This window comes from Larus michahellis, chromosome Z, assembly GCF_964199755.1.
Source record: "Larus michahellis chromosome Z, bLarMic1.1, whole genome shotgun sequence".
NCBI classification, from domain to species: Eukaryota; Metazoa; Chordata; class Aves; order Charadriiformes; family Laridae; genus Larus; species Larus michahellis.
The window spans coordinates 29,475,381-29,493,077 of record NC_133930.1 but is presented as its reverse complement, the minus strand read 5'-3'; positions in this window follow the sequence as shown (position 1 = coordinate 29,493,077).

Here is a 17,697-nt window from a genome sequence, read left to right as displayed (position 1 = left end):
TACACGAGCTCCATCTTTCAGAGGAAGTTGTTTTTCAGGAGGAAAATATAGACAATCTTATTCATGTCTTCAGTAGTTTTTTCAGACCCTTCTTTGTGATACAGTACCTGTCTCAAAGATGATATGCCAAAAACCTGTAGGCAAAAATCAGATATGCTGTCTACACCCTTTTGCAACTCTGTTAAGATAGTGATTTCTTTCTAAATTTTAGTTCTGCTGTCTATGCTTTTCCTTAGAGTTAGTGAAAAATTAACTCCTCACATATCAGTACCAGCACTGGACTTTTCTTCTGTGCTGTATATTCTTATTCCCGAAAAAAAGAAAAGGGGGGGGAGAAAACCTGAGTTTCTTCTGGATTTAGAAGCAGAGAAACCCAGGAAGAGCAAGACTGTGTGGTCCGCAGAGCACTGGAGCAGTTAAGCTCTTGGCATGGAAGAAAACTACAGCTGAATGCAGAGGTTAAGGATAGGTGGGGTGGCTGGTATTGCTTCCCTAGAAGCAGTCATCCAGGGACTCTCTGCAGGCAACTGGGCAGCCTGGCTGTCAAGCGTTTGCTGCCACATGCAAAGGACTTCTCTTTATTCCTTCTCGTAAGGTTCTTTCTTATTTTGTCCAACCACAGGAGAGCAATTAATGTGTTTGTGAATGTTTTCTTCTCAGGGAAAGTTTCCTTGTTCCTTCCCTTTCAGGGAAATGTTTCCTTCTTCATGGGAAGAAAACCATGGGGGTTGGTATTCTGAGAATGGAAGAGTAAAGAGAATATGACCATAAGAGAGAGGTGGGGAATCAGAGAGCTGGTTAACCCATCAGGAGGGCTGGCAAATACCTCTGTGCCATGAGGACACTTGAGGAGCAGAAAATCTGGACCACAATCTGAATTTGTACAGATTCCTGAGGTTTGTGGTGCTTGCTAGAACCAACAACCCACAGACCCTTGATTCAACTGGATCACAAAATATTTACTTGGTGCTGTCCTTGATGCCTTTGAGCTAGCCAGGTAGAAGTTTTCCCACTGGCTGCTGTGGTCAGATACTGAACTCAGCAGCAGGAAAAAGGTAAATAAGTTTGTCCCTCAGGGAACAGGAGAATCAGGCAGGAGGATAGTTGGTAGGTCATGGCCAAAAGATTTAAGGAAGAAGCAGGTGTTTAAGAAATGGTCAAAATAGTCAAAAGCTGCCAGCATAACTGGAAGAAAAGATCTGGTATTATTATTATAAATGGATGCCTTGAGCCTACTTTTGCCATTTTATGGTTTTGAAGGTTATTATTTTTGGAAGCGGGTTTGTAAACTTACAGAAATTAGTTTCTTTGTATAATGTCAGTATCTGCTAGTCATGTTTCTGTTTTTATGATGATTATCGGTATTCCTTGAAGTATCAATGAGTCCTGAGGAACAGGATACCACGCTGCCAGGTTGTAGATCGAAAGGCTCTATTGCTAAGTATAAAGTAAACTACAACAGATGGGTAACATAAAGGCAGAAATGGACAGCAATGGTCAGTATGTGTACTGGGTCTGGCTGGGACAGAGCTTTTCAGAGCGGCTCCTGTAGTGCTGTGGTTTAGATTTTTGACCAAGACAATGCTGATAACAACACTAATATTTTAGGTGTTGCTGAACAGCATTTTCAAGGCGTCAAAGCCTTCTCTGTTTCTCACTCTGTCTTCCCAGAATACATTGTGAGTGTGCAAGAAGTTGGGAGGGAACACAACCAGGCAGATGACCCGAACTAATCAAAGGCATACTCCATGCCATGCAACATCATGCTCAGCAATACAAAGGGAAAAGGCAGGGTTTGGGGAGAGTTAGCCATCTTTTGCTCAGAAGCTCTCAGGGCATCTGTCTACTCATGGTATGTGCTGAGAGATTGCCTTTGCATCACTTGTTTTGCTTTCTTTCCTTTTTCTCTTTTTCCAGTTCTCCTTCACTTAGTAAATATTTTTTTTCTTTACCCACAAGTTTTCTTGCTTTTACTCTTCCTTTCTTCTTTCCCCATCCCACTGGGGTGAGAGGAGATAGTGAGCAAGAGGCTGTGTGGTGCTTAGCTGCCTGCCGGGGTTAATCCATAACAGTACGACAGGCCAGCACACAGGCAAGGTCTTGTAGAGAAAAGAGAGTTTTAAGGAGAGATTTGAAAGAGGACGACATGTTCTAAATTTCTTAATATTGGCAGGATGCAAGTCTCAGTTATGAGAGGCAGCATGAAAAAGAACACAAAGATGTTTGAAAATCTAACAAGTGGGTGATGGGTGTGGAGGAGAGGGCTGACATATAAGAGAATGAGAGATGAAAAACTGGTGTGCAGAGGTTGTGAAGGGCTCTGAAAATAAAATAAAGTATTTTATGTTAAACACCATAGAGGAAGGGGACACAGTGGAGGGAGATAAAAGAGGGATGATTTAGTGAAGTCTGTGAGCTGAGAACAGGAATTTTGCAGGAGGGTTCAAAGTGGATATAAACCGATTATTCTTTTCCAGTTTCTTTTTGTTATTGTTATTATTATTATTGTTGTTGTTGTTGTTGTTATTATTGTATTCAAAGCCTTGTCCAGCTAATAACAAGGAAATTTCATACTGCTGCTGAACAGAAGGACCCTATGTATATAAAGCTAATTTCGTTTACCAGGTGCTGGGAGGTGGTATATTCTTTTATTTCAGAAAACACAGGGTGAGCTGTGCTTGCTCTTCACCTTTCAGAACTATTTCTACAGATGTCTCTAAGCTCACCCACTGCCTGACTTAGAAGCACTGCATCTTCACATTCAGGTGTCCAAGTGCAGAAATCGAGAAAGAGATTTAGTAAGCTTCTTAGTAACACGTGCAAACAGACAGCAACATCTGGGAAAAAGAACACCAATAAATTTTCATAGTTGCTTGTGTGTTGCTTTTTCCATTTAGCCACATAGATCGACCTCACTAGCCAACACTCATTTCACATGGCTAGCATACTTGAATGCAAAATGCCAAGCATGTACCAGTGTGCACGGTCCCAACCTAAGAAACAGGTGTTTTTCCTCAGCAAGCCATGTGCTTGGTAGAAGACTCAAACCAAATGCCCTTGTTTATTTTGATTGTGAAAGTGCCTGTCACCCAAGGCCACTGGAAAAGGCTGCAGCTGAAGGACTGGAGAGAGGCAGCTTGCAGAAAGACCAGCCAGAGACACTGCCTGCACAAAGTCCTTTCCCGCACATGGATCACACTGTGCTGCAAGCTCTCCGAGACCTGCCAAGCAGAAATGGAAGTACTGGAGTTCCATGTGGCAGATTGTACAATTTAATTTGTTTATTCACAGTTTATGTTGTAAGCTTCATAAGGTCTGGCTTCTTAGAAAGGGGTGGGGTAGGGCAGAAGGAGGAAAGCTGCCTGGTCATAGTTGCCTTCTCCTGAAATGCACACTCGGGGCGAATAGGAGAGAGAAGAAAGTAGGAGACTGGACTGTACCCAAAATGCAACTTTATATCTGCAGTAAGCCTCAGAGCACAGCACAGTACAAGACACAGTAGGACAAGCACTGTCCAGAGGGCAAGCAGAGACTAGGAGAGCCCTGAAAGCAGGCACAATGACGAGCTTCAGAGTCAAAGGGAGGAGAGAACTGTTTCTGATGGACCTGGTGGGCAATGTGCAGAGGTGGTTAAATTGTAGGGAGTCATTAAAAACATGGGTTGGGGGACAATCTCTGGAAAAAGACCTGCCTTTGCAAGGACATAGTAGGGAGAAAATTGTTCATAAAAACTTGTGTTCTATCTAGCGGATCAAAGTTGATCTATTTTTAAAAGAAGGTTGCTGTAACTTGGGTTTTAAAATACTTGTTGCTCTATTTTGGGGTCTGGCAATAATTCATGTGGGAAACGAGCTCTTCTGAGATTTTTCACGTGCTAACTCCAAAGAAAAGGTATGGGTACTTCCACTGCCTGACTCTGGGTAGGTCAAGATCCTGCTGTGCGTGCAACCTTGGTGCCTCACTGGGGAGTCCAATAAAGTGTGTTTGCAAAAAAAAACAGTGCTAATAAGATCACAATGAGTATATAGGGGTGAAGGAAATAAATAAACTAGGCAAGGACAGGAAGGCACTCAATTCCAGATCCCCATAGTATTCCCTGTGTATTTAGTTAGTTGCTGAGGGGTTTCCAAAATTAATGTTGAATTGGATACTGATGAGGTTGGACAGTGCCAGGCAGAAGCAGGTCTACCCAAGAAAAGATTTACCATTCTTCTTTCAGGAATGACCAAGCAAAGCTGGTGTTGCTATTGTAATTCTGTTTTGTCTCCTTGGCTAAGCGCTCCTCCCCATGCTAACTACTTTTATTTTCAGGCAGAGGAGAAGAGTGCTGGTAAGACTGAAGTGCCAAGGTTTGTGTGGTTTTATAAGACATGTAAATAGCTTTTGTATATATTATATTTACATACTTACATTTACAGATAAGATATAAAAGGTGGATCCTTTTAACAAATTGTGGTAAAACTAATACCGGTCCCACCAGGAGAACTAGAACAGGATAGCTCTTCTACCTTGCAGGAAAGAGCTAGAGACGTTAGTCAATGTAGCTCTGTTATGTGTAGAATTGTTTCAGAGTTGGTCTGGGGCCAAGTTTCAGAAGATGTTTCAGAAGACTATCTTTTATCCGATTTGCGTTACTCACATGCAAATGATAGCACTTGGGAGACAGTAGAAATTGTTCTATTTACAGTGATTTTACAGACAGCGATGAACCACTGAAAAGCATCCTCTTTGTCTGGAGCAGAAGGGCAACATTTTTCCAGCAGAAGGAGTGGGTATGGCATTCCCTGCAAATGCAACCACTTTCCTGATACAGGAGGCAAAATTTTCTTCCGGTACATCAGATATCAGCCTGTACGGAAGGTATGCGCTGTTTACTATACACAGTTATTACTAAACTTTAACTGGACAGAACTACCAAGGACATATTTTAAACTGGTTTTGTAGGGCACATTTTCTTCTCACAACCTTATTGCTCAAATGACTCTAAATACTGTCTCACTGTTGTACCATACTTGAAATGTACAAATTCAGTTGTCTCTTGTAACTTGTTCATAAACACTAAACAGAAAAACAGTTCTGAAAATGTTGGAGACAAATCTTAATGATGTTGACAGCTACTTACTAAGGTAGAAATGACCCGCTTACCACATATGTGGTCCTCAAGCTACACTTCAGTGACCTTCAGAAATGAGGTTTTTAAAAAAATGACTGACAAAACTTACAAGAATGCAGATGTACTGTATAAATGTATCTCCCTCCCCTTGCCTGTACAGTTGCAAAAATAAACGCCACACCTGTGATGGAACATGAGAGGTGTGGCTGAGGTACCATCTGCAGCAGCAGGAAAGCTGTTACATTCTTCCTATGTCTAAAAGCCCCCAAGAAAAACGAAAAAGGTTTAACCTGTGCTTTCCTGGGTCACTGTTTTGGAAACAAGCAAAGGGGCTTGGGACCCCTTTTACCAACATGCCTGCAGTGGGGAACAGACTTTATGCCATTGAGGGAGGGGAGAAAAACTTCAGTAAGAACCTTTCCACGTTCTTAAAACAACTACGGATTGAGGACCATCAGCAAGGTGGAATTAGGCCATGGCTTGACATGGGGGATGCTGATGAACATATTTTCGGGCTGGTATGCTAGCTAATACTCAGCTGTTAGATTATGACAAAATGTCAGCCAAAAAGCCATGTACAATACGGAGAATCTGTGCCTGCATCCAAAATGTTTTAAACATTTCTGAAGGGCTGGAACTGCATTTTTTAACTTCAAAGTTATCTAAGGAAGGACAGTTACTGAAAGTCTTTCTCAAGCCTCCTTATCCTATATAACCTCTCAGTGAAGGGCTAAGGAGGAATCTGGGCCAAAACCTGTGCATAAATGAAATGCTGGCAAAGGGAATACAGTTCATTTATAAAGAGGAGGATTTGGCCTTTTCCTTTCTGCTGTTCTTAATTGCAACCAAGATACATACATTGCAGAGCTGTTCTTAATTAAAATCGGTGATTGGTCCCAAAAGCTACTCTGAGAAGTGTCAGAAGAGCTCCATAAGGCTGACAATAGTGCAACATATTAAAAAGGGGGAAAAGCACACATTGCATATCAGTTGCAGGACAGTGGCCCAACATGGATTCCTTAAGGATGCAAATCTTGTTTTAGGATGGTCCTGGAGGGCACTGTCCAAAGGTGGCTAAATTCTAGGGAGTCATTGAAACACGGCACAAGGGACAATCTCCGCAAAGAAGCTGCCGTGCAGGGAAAATAAAAACTTTCTGTCTTTAGAAGGCAATGGTCTCGGGGCTGAGCCCCGGGCTCCCGAGTCTATAATTGTTATACCACACATTTGTTCACGCTGCACTGTTTGATCCCTCCTCCCATGACAGGTTTATGAGAGAGGTTCAAGTGGGCTGCAGTTCTCCCTACAGCGTGTTGGTGCCTCCCTCCCAGCCTTCCCTCCAGCTGGCAGCACAGCCCTCCCCTCCGTGCAGGAGCACTCTGCCTGCTCCCGACGACCGGCTGAAACCAATGGGAAGCCATGCGTCTTTGCATGTCAAATGCCTAATACTACATGCTAAATGAGACCTATTTTTTTATAGGTAGTTCAAAGTCCTGGTATGTGTTACCTAACACAGTCCACTGCATTGCTCCAATTGCTCAGATTCGTAGGAAATCTGGGACCTCTCCACCACACCATACCAGGATGACAAAGGCTGTTTTCATAGACTTTGGTAACTTTTATGAGGCTGAAATAATCACAAACATTTTGGGTTGTGCCACTGCCTATGCAATTCTCATTGTAATTCCTCCCCACTATTTAAAATGTTACCTTCAGTCAGTCTCAGAATGCTCCTTTTAGCAAAAAAAAAATAAATATTCTAATGTCTATATCTTTATCTATATCTTCTTTGCGTTTATATGAAACAAGTGGAGAAGGACTATGACTGCAGTCTGCTGCTGAGTAAGACATGAGGATTGCTTTTTTCAGCTTGAAACGTCGCTATGTAGTTCACTCATTTTACTCCTTTACAAAAGCAGTCACAGGATGAAAAGAAAAGGGAGGGTCTTTGCACTACCTCCTTTTATACTTCCAAGGTGCCTATTTCTTCTGCTTTCATACAGTGGGATGCACAAGAGCTACTCTACCAAATGCAATCGCAATAATTGAATAAGAAGTTAGAAGTGTAAGAGTATAAGTCCCAGAGTAGGTCATATAAATGGCAAAACTCTCACTGATAACAGTGTCAAAGAGAATTTGGCAAATAGCAGGGGTAATCAAGTTGTTGCATTTTATAATTGATGACTTGATGAAGTTGTATAAATAACAGGATTTACATCTGACTGTGTATTTTAGATCATGATTTCACATCCAGAAACCTTGTTACGCAGCCTGATGTCACATGCCTTTCTCAAAAATACTGGCTTAATCAGAAAAACTACCTGTAAAGGCCCACGTTTCTTATTTTAACAGAAGAGTCAAGAAAAAAACCTGCAAGACACAGAACATACAATGTGCTCTTGCTAGGAAAGATGATACATGTGATGTCAGCTTACTGAAGAATTACTTGGCAGGTGGAGGAGAAACAACAAAACCCATAAGACCCAGCTCAAACTTCGGATGATCTTGCGGCTAATTGCACTACAGCTGTCCAACAGCGGGCCTTGGAACATGCCGAGCCACTTCTTTACACCTCCAGAAATATTTAATTTCTTATCCATGCCTTAAAGTCGTGGTTTATTTACATTTGGATGTTTGCAGCAGTTCATGCTTTGCAAGCAAGAGCAAGCTACACTCAGAATTCCCCCATATTCTCTTATTTCTTCTCAATTCCCTTGATAACCAGACAATACGGTGCAGCTGGACAGAATTTTAAATATGCATTTCTTATGCCATCTGCACGTTTCTCTGACAGTCTCCTGCCATCCCCCACTGCACCAGGTGGAAAGTAGGGCTCAGCTAGCAGAACTGAGAAAACCTTTCTGTTTCTTATAATTTTTTTCATTTTTTCATGTGAGTGATGCAGTTAGACCTGCTGTCCTTCTGCTTACCTCCTTGCTGTCAAAGGCATGGCAACCAGAGCTAGCTCAGGGATGTGTTTAAATTAGCTCAAGACAGTGTTGTTATGACAATGTTGAAAATAGACCAGCCATCCCAGGCTTTTCTGTAATTTTTACAGTTTGCACTGAGATACAAGCTGGTCCGATGGGAGATCAGTACCAAGATCGGCTAATGGAAAGCTGTCATCTCAGGTGTCTTAGCATGCTTCATTCATACCTCTGGCAGATATGTAGGTAATGTTCTGATGTCTGTATTTGAACTACGGTGGACACAGTATTCAGGATGTAATGGTTTTCACACGTCAGAGTTCAGGACTGAGGTTTTCTTCTGCTTGCACTCAGGGTGCACTAGGATTTGCTGTGATTGCTTAAGAGGTCTGCCAATGAGCAGAAATAATGTGTGAGCACCAGGGTTCATGAGATCCTGTGCAGCTGGGTGTGAACTGAAAGAATGTCCATTTAGTGTGCTCTTGGGCACTGACGTGTTCAGCTACGCACAAACTACCAGATCTGTGTCTGTAACACCCGTTAGTTAGAGGCACGATTTAGGTAGGTGGGGAAAATGAGCATATACTGCAAGCAATTTGCTCTTTAGAACAACTTTCACAGGCATTGCGGTCTTCTTGTTCAAAGTGCTCTGCTTCTTGCTTTGACTTTCTCATCAGTGCAAAGCCACACTGAGTGTGTTTCTTGCACACTGTGTGTAACTGACTGTCACTTGAGCCAGGGTTGAGAGCACTGCCAATGATACTAACCAAACCGTTCACCACTGACACCATTCTGCCCACACTGCAATGGGACTGTTTCTGAAACTGCTGTCATTCTACCCTATTTTCTGCTGAATAGTTTCTCTCATGGAATCATAGAATTGCCTAGGTTGGAAGGGACCTTTCAGATCATCTAGTCCAACCATCAACTTAACTCTGACAAAAACCATCACTAAACCATATCTCTAAGCACTATGTCTACCCATCTTTTAAATACCTCCAGGAATGGTGCCTCAACCACTTCCCTGGGCAGCCTGTTCCAATGATTAATAACCCCTTAATGAATAATTAAATGTTTCCAAGGATCACATTTTTATAATGCCAGTTTCTCTAATCAGTTAAAGTCATAGTCCTGATCAACTGATGCTTCACAGAAAATATCTTTCTTTGCTTCTCTTGCACTATATGTCACTAATCACAGAAAATAAGTCTTTAGAAGAGGTGTAAGACAAATAAGAGGTATAGATAATGCCTGAATATATCCAAATGAAAGCCTTTTTTTGGAGACTTGAGTTCAAGTTACACTCAGTAAACTGGTTTATGTCCTTTGGTCATTTCAGATGGATCAGGCAATGGAAAGACAGAAACTGTGAGTATATTATATGACTAGTAAGTCCCTACTTCTCTGTACTTCTCTGTCAGACCATACAGAATTCTGTTGTCCGCAAGAGCACAGACACTCAAAAGGGAGGTTGGGCTCTCTGGGATAGACACTCGGGTTGTGTCCTTTGTAGTATGTTCAACTCTCCTAAAACAGAAAATGGCAGGTCTAAATATTTCTCTTCAACTGTTTGTTATTCACCGGATAATCTCATACACTGGGTGTGGTTTGGCTACTTTGGTGACCGAACCATTTTTAGGACAGCACATGTATGAAAAAGCGCTTCCTAACACATTTTCTCAGTTACAGTATTTGTGTCCATTTCTATCAACATTCAATTATGTTTCTAATCTTTATGTGCTATGGATCCTTTCCACTCATTCCATACCATAATGAACAAAATGTGGAGTCTTTATTTGAAAAATGCTTGCAAAACTTAAGTAATCAGTAATTTATCTGGATAGATTTCAGCTCTTGTTACATGATGATTAATAACTTACCAACAAGTTATATGAGTTTTATAAACACCCTAATTATGCTATGGCAAGGATGACCACTTAGACTATGTTTCTCATGTGACAAAAAAAAGGTCTGGCAAATACGGCGGAAAATATGTGTATTTGTGCTATAAAATGAGATGGTCTTTTCTACTAATTTAATGTAATCATGTCCAGTCACTTTTTTTTCTAGCTTTCAGTGACCATTAGAATGTTAGTTTTTATACTGCTTTGACTCACAGAGCCATCAGTTGATGGGTCTAAATTTCACTTTAAAGAAAAATACACTGAAAAAGCAAAGGAAAACTGGGACTGCTACTGTGAGTCTTGCCTGAGATTCCCAACTTCTGACTTACACAATTACACCAACACCAGGTACTGCTTTACGCCATGAGGATCTGACGTATTCATCCCCCCTTGAAGTCTAGTATCTTTACTGCTTGTCTTTGTTTTGTAGGCTTGTTTTGTAGTTCAGAACAAATTTTAGCAAATTGGGATTGTGGTTCTTCAATGAGAGTTCAGTGTAGTGCTTCACCTTGTAGGAGATACCATCTCTTTGCTGATTAAAGTACATACCAAATAAATTTCAAATTAATGTACAATATAGTACCCTTTCAAGCAAGAGTTTTATAAAAAGCATTGAAACAGAAAATGTAATATAAATGTAATCACAGCTCCAAGTAAAAGTAATTCATCTGCAGTCTAAAAGCCTGCACAGGAACAAGAAGTTGTGTCTCCTGTATTTCCATGTCAAGGCAACAGGATTCTACTTCATTTGTTTCCCAGCCACACATGAGATGTAAATTTTTTATTTACTGTACTTGCACAGTGGAGTTTGACTGGTGAGATATTCATTCTGCAGAAAGACCTTTTTCTGTACAGGAAAACACATGTGGAATAACCATCCAGGCTAAGCGAAGAACTCTGACATCAGTAAGAAATACCAGCTTGAAGTCATGACACTATTTCTATTTTTTAAGAAAAGCTACAGAAAGCTGAAGACAACTCAATACACAGATCAAAACAGCAACAGGACAGTGCATTTCAGCTGGTTAGAGAAGAGGCAGAGCCTGTAACAATCTTGTTCCCTTTCGCTTATCCTACTGTGCCCCACATCATTTTTCCACGCACTGTAGCTGGACCCATCTGCCTTGAAGGTCTGTTCCTCTTAAAGGAGCAAGGACCAAGGCCTCCAGGGATCTTCTAACCCTATATTATATCTTCAGCATTGAAGTATGTGCCGATATAAGGCACACAGAGTTAATTTCTCGAGTATTCCCAGGAAGTGCTCTGATCCATGTGTATCTACCCAAGCAGGGGATATTGGCGGTGGATCTGAAGAGTGGTGTAAGTGTGAAAGCAGGGACAATGCAGGAAGCTATCATGATCTTCCACCAGGAGTACAGGCCTGGTCGTTAAGGGAACGAGCTGCCCTATATCCAGACCAGCTGCCTCCAGCTTTCCGAAGGTGAGAGACTAAACTCCCTTCCCAGCTGGTGCTCCTCAGGATGCAGGGAAGGTTGCACTACTTTTTCCCCCTGTGCACATGCATGCCACAGACTGTCAACTCTGTCTGAGGGGACAAAGCTACCCGGTGTGCGTGTGTTTATAGCATGAAATCCCTAGAGTAAGGCAACCCTCATTTGTTACTTCAGTTTGGGTTTTAAAATCGGATTGACAGCAATTTCCAGATGCTCAAAACTGCCTCAGCTAGGATGGTGGGACTTCGAACTTTGCTTTTGGTCCGCCTATGTTACTGGTAGAGCCTTCCATTATGAATTTCAAAGGAGATGAGTTTATTTCCTTTTCTGAAGCTGTGGTGCCAAGAAGGATTTCCACTATGAGTTTTAAGTGCAGCCCATTTTTTTTTACTTAGTAACACTGAATATTTTAAAAATATGTGTGAACTAGTGAAAAAAAATATAGTCATTCATATTTTGATTACTGTAGTTTCAGGCATAAGGGCCCATGAGGAAAAAAAGGCTGATTTTTTTCTATATGCACACCGCAGAGCAGATGATCACCTAGTAATATCAGCAGCAAAAGGGATGTGTTTTGATGTATTTGTGAGATAAGAAAAGACCAGACAGTAACATTCTTCTACCCTTTCCTGTGTTTTGTTGAATTTTGATGGACCGTAGGAGATCACCATTTTCAGCTCTGTTCAGGCCCTTTGCACCAGGGTACTAATTGTACTATTCTTCTCCACATCTCTTGCAAATGTGACAACCACTAGCCTGGAGACAGTGAGCACTTTCCTACTTTAAACCAGTGCAACAGCAATGGAGAATACAAGGCCTTAACAAAGTTTAAATGAGGGACAGCATTCAGTGGCCCAACAAGGGAGAAGTAATGACTGCATGGGCTATTTTTCTTGGGATTCTTGCTTTTCTGCTTCGATTAATTTGCACACCTATCTTGTCGTAGCTGACTGGGTAACGGATTACTTCACCACTGGATCTATTGCCACAGCCGTTTATATATTTGCAGCTTTGTCACCAACATCAGGTGACTTCAGGCACTTAGTACAGAGAAGCTCTTACCCATTGTCTTTAAATGGCAGTGACTGGGGCAGTAGTGTCTGTGGAGCAATAGAAAGAGTAAATTCATTCATTTTTTCAACCTCAGCTGTTTTTGAACCATTCCCAATAGTTCCCTCTTTAATTCAAATTTGAAATGTTAGAAGAGATACTCTATAGTCTGTTCCAGCTATAAAATCATATTTTCCTTCTCGTTCTGAGTGTCTGCAATTGTTCTCTCATAGTGCTTAACCTTTAAAGTCAGGAGGTCACTTGGAAGCTCTCCAGTCTGAAATGTGAACGTCCATATTTAAAATACAGAAACCCTTTTAAAAGGTTGAAGGTATTTTTATTTGAAAGCTCAGTTTATAATGACTGTTGTCCATCAACCCAGAACTACTTTCTCGCCAGGGATCTTTATTGTTTCTTTCTTATTACATGGTATAACAATTCTTTGGTACTCATTTCCTGAAGAAGATTACTTTTCAGTATCAAACTTCGCCAACAGGTCTTTTTTGGGCCAAAGTCTGCAAATCTGCATTGCAATGAAGCAGGGCGGCTTTCCAGGCATTACCGACTGCAGAGAAAAATCTGATGTCTGTTCTACTGTTTCTTTCTCTGCACATTTACTGCTGATCATGAATGTACGCACTCTGGGCTGTACTCATCTAAGAATTAGATTTTCTTGCAATGAAATACAAAACCAAGAGAAACTCGGCTGGTTTTGAGTTTCATTACAAATTCAAAACTCAGCCCAATTTTGTCTAAAGGTTTGCTAAGTTTCTCAAAGTCTTTGAAATAAACTGGGTACACTTATGGCTCAACTTTGCAGATTTATGGTCTCATATTGAAACAGGCATTTAAGAAAAAAAAAAAGTGCAAGAAAATGAGCTAGAGTTAAGGTGGCATTTTTTAGATGGATCACAGTGACTTAGAAGACCCATTATCAAAACTAGCTTAATCAGTGCTGTAAATTCTGCCCCAAAGATTGGCATCGAGCTCCAAGGCTAAAGAAAAGGCGAAATCTGGCTTGATTGTATGGTGCTGCTGTCAAGTAAGTTTTTCAGACAGGGTGTTATCACCAACTGGAAATTTTGCTTTTTGCGTTAAAAAGTAGTAGTTTAGTTATTTTAAAAAAAAAATCCACTTCCTTGAGATAGAGACACATCCAGATAAAAAGCATAAAAATTTACACCTTTTTGCTAAAGTGTAGAAAAGAGAAATAAATCAGAGTGTGGGCACACTTAAAAATGCAAAGTCACATGTCACCATGTTTACACCATAACCCATAGCAACAAATTAAGTATTTTTTAATAGTGTTGCAGAACCATGTTAAACATATCTGAGACTGGATTTGACATTCAGGTTCCTTCTGAACCTTGAAAAAAGGTGCAAAATTTCTAGATCTGAATGCTAAATATATGTAAAACTGAGGCCAAGCTTCCTTTGACCCAAGGAATGTTTACTTATTTATGAAAAATGGAATGGATCCAACAAGAGAAACATGACTTCATTTTGGGGTCTTTCCTGCTTTCTTTCTGTGGATCATTGTAGTTGTGGCTTTCATCAGCTAGTACAAATTTTCATTTTATTGCTGTGTATTAAAAAGAGTATTATGGATCATGGTAGGTAATAGCATTGTGAATGAGACATTGGATTTTCTAAACCTGATTTATAGTGTGAAGCTGTGTATCACTGTGGAGGACTAGATCTGATGTTATAGTTGGTCATATCAATATCCTTATACTTATCCTAAATTAACCTATAGCCTGATGGTTAGCACAGTGCATGGATGGGAGGGAAAATAACTCTTGTCATACTCCTGCAAGACTCTAAGATGGATCATGGAAAATAACTCTTGTCATACTCCTGTAAGACTCTAAGATGGATCATTTACCAAGGGCAAATCATGCCTGACCAATCTGATAGCTTTCTATGATGTTATAACGGGTTGGCTGGATGAGGGGAGAGCCGTAGATGTCATCTACCTTGACCTTAGCAAGGCTTTTGACACTGTCCCCCATAACATCCTCATTAGGAAGCTGAGGAAGTATGGGCTAGACGAGGTGACAGTGAGGTGGATCGAGAGCTGGCTGAGTGACAGAACTCAGAGGGTTGTGATCAGCGGCACAGAGTCCAGTTGGAGGCCTGTAACGAGTGGTGTCCCTCAGGGGTCAATACTTGGACCAATTTTGTTCAATATATTCATTGATGACCTGGATGAGGGGACAGAGTGTATCCTCAGCAAGTTTGCTGATGATACCAAGCTGGGAGGGGTGGCCGACACTCCAGAGGGCCGTGCTGCCATCCAGCGTGACCTGGACAGGCTGGAGAGCTGGGCAGAGAAGAACCTAATGAGGTTCAACAAAAGCAAGTGTAGGGTCCTGCACCTGGGAAGGAAGAATGCCAAACACCAGTATATGTTAGGGGCGGACATGCTGGGAAGCAGCTCTGAGGAGAAGGACCTGGGGGTCCTGGTAGACAGCAAATTATCCATGAGCCAGCAGTGTGCCCTTGTCGCCAAGAAGGCCAATGGCATCCTGGGCTGCATAGGGAAGACTGTGGCCAGCAGGTGCAGGGAGGTCATTCTCCCCCTCTACTCTGCACTGGTGAGGCCACAACTGGAGTACTGTGTCCAGTTTTGGGCTCCCCAGTTCAAGAGGGACAGGGAACTACTGGAGCGAGTCCAGCGAAGGGCAACCAAGATGATTATGGGACTGGAGCACCTCCCTTATGAGGAAAGGCTGAAAGAGCTGGGACTCTTTAGCCTGGAGAAGAGAAGGTTGAGGGGGGACCTGATTAATGTTTACAAGTATCTAAAGGGTGGGTTTAAGGAGGACGGAGCCAGGCTCTTTTCAATGGTTCCCAGCGACAGGACAAGGGGCAATGGGCACAAGCTAGAACATAGGAAGTTCCGTTCAAATACACGGAAAAACTTCTTTACAGTGAGGGTGACAGAGCACTGGAACAGGCTGCCCAGGGAGGTTGTGGAGTCCCCTTCTCTGGAGATTTTCAAGACCCGCCTGGATGCAGCCCTGAGGGATGTGCTTTAGGCAATCCTGCTCTAGCAGGGGAGTTGGACTAGATGATCTCCAGAGGTCCCTTCCAACTCTGAAGATTCCGTGATTCTTATTGGGGGGTCTTCATTAGAGATTCTTTCCTGAGCCCAAGAAACACTTTCTCACAAAAGTTTTACCAAAAACATAAATTCCAGTGAAAAGTCTCAGCTCAGAGTCACAGTATTTTACCATTAAATTTTTGAAATTATTTTACTGCAGAATTCGCAATCCCTTCTCGTGTTTTCCATGCAAAATTACAGAATCACCATTGTGGTCTACCAGTGCATAATCACAATAAGATGCTCAGATGTAAAGCAAGATTTGTTCAGTCAAAGTTTACTGGAGAAATGGTTTAGAATCTGGGTGTACAGAGGTAGCCTTTGATTGCAAACCACTTGAGACAGGGTTGTGAGGCTGATCTATCTTTCACAATAGCTAGGTGAAATATTTTCACTCCATCTGGGTATCTAATTAACACAGATTTCATATATTTTCCTCTGTGCTTGATATTTTTGTTTTATTTCCTTCTGAAAACGGAATGCAAGAAATGAACAGATCTTGCCATCTACACACTTGTTGGTGAGGTTTTCTTTTTCAAAAAGCTGATACAATTTTGATAATTCTAATGTTTTTTATAGAGGACTCGAATCATAATTACTTCCTTCAACCATCTATGAGCAGTCAGTTCTTTGTTAGTTCCTTGTTTATTTCTAGTGCCATCAAAAATGTAATTTCATTATTATTGTAATATGCTTTAAATTTTTCTTTGGCATCAGATTATAGCCAAATCTTCAAACTGGATTATTTTCATTGTAACTTGAAGGATCTTTTAACTCAGCAGCCCAGCTTTCCCTAACGTGGGGCAAAAGATGAAGGGTTGAGAATTCCTGAGTCCCACCGGGAGACTCATGAATGTCAGTATGAAACTCTTGCATGCCTTTCAGAAGACCTGAGATATCATTTGTAGAAATATGTCATCTGACTAATATGCAAAAGGAATAAGTATTTTCCCAGCCAAACATCTAAGATAACACCGGAGCTGTCTTTAAAACCTTTTCACACCACCTGCAAAAAATCGAGTAAAAGAAAATAAAATAGAAACAAAAAACCTTAAACAGACTAATAGCTCAGTGAAGTTATGCAATTAACAAGTCACTGTTGTGGAAATGTCTCTGCTGTCTTCTTCATGCAGTAGATCACACTACCAGGATTATTCTGTAATGGGCTGTGCACAACCTAATACGCAATGTAACGTTAAGCAAAGTTAGTGTTTTGCATTTTGGGTGACCCTGCAATGAGTTAAGTGAGACGTACATGAAACAGGGTGCACAACAACTTGACGGAGAAGCAATTTATGTCAAATCAAGATGGTCTGCCAAATGAAAGATGTTACGCACATTTTTGTTGTTCAGAGCAAGGACAGAAGTTGCTTTTTGGAACACATGGATTCTGGAAAGCTTATGGACATAGCTTGGGTTTTCACATTTCAAATGGTCTACCACATATTAGACTGTAGAGTTGAGTTCAAACCAATACTCCCAGGAGAGATTTAGTTTCCATGAGAAATCAGACATTCCTACGTCTGACTTATTTGACAACTGAGGCTGCCCAACTGCTCAGTTCTTGTCCAGTACTTGACTTTTTACTCAGTTACCGAAGATTTCCTAGCAAGGGAAATTATTGCACTCCTGACTCCTGTTCCTTCCAGCATGACTTCTGTCAGTTGGGAGCAGTAAGACAGCAGTAAACAGGTGTCCCTTTTGCTCAGTCCTCTCCTCCACAGTGAAAAATATGTTGCTGGTTTTTACTAGTGTTGCAGTGAGTTTACCTAACCCAGGTACTTCCGTGACTGGCAAAGTTACCTCACAAATCAGTCTGCCAAACCCTCAGGACTGGCCATAGGGTAACCTGTGAGAGAGCTTTTCTTCTTGCAACGTCTCAAGGGTCCCCATTCATTTATAAACCTCTTACTCTGCTCAGCACTTTTGTGTACGGTGAGCGTGCTTCACCAAACTTGTCATATCACCTCACAGCCCCTTGTTAACATATGGTCTTCTAAATGTAGATATTCATCTGCTTGACTTTCTTTAAAGCTACTAGTAAAAATAAAATAAAAAAAAAGAACTCTAAATATGAAACAGATGTACAAGCGCACCTTGGGATGGATGTATTACAGAGACAAACCATCATCAGGCTCCCCAA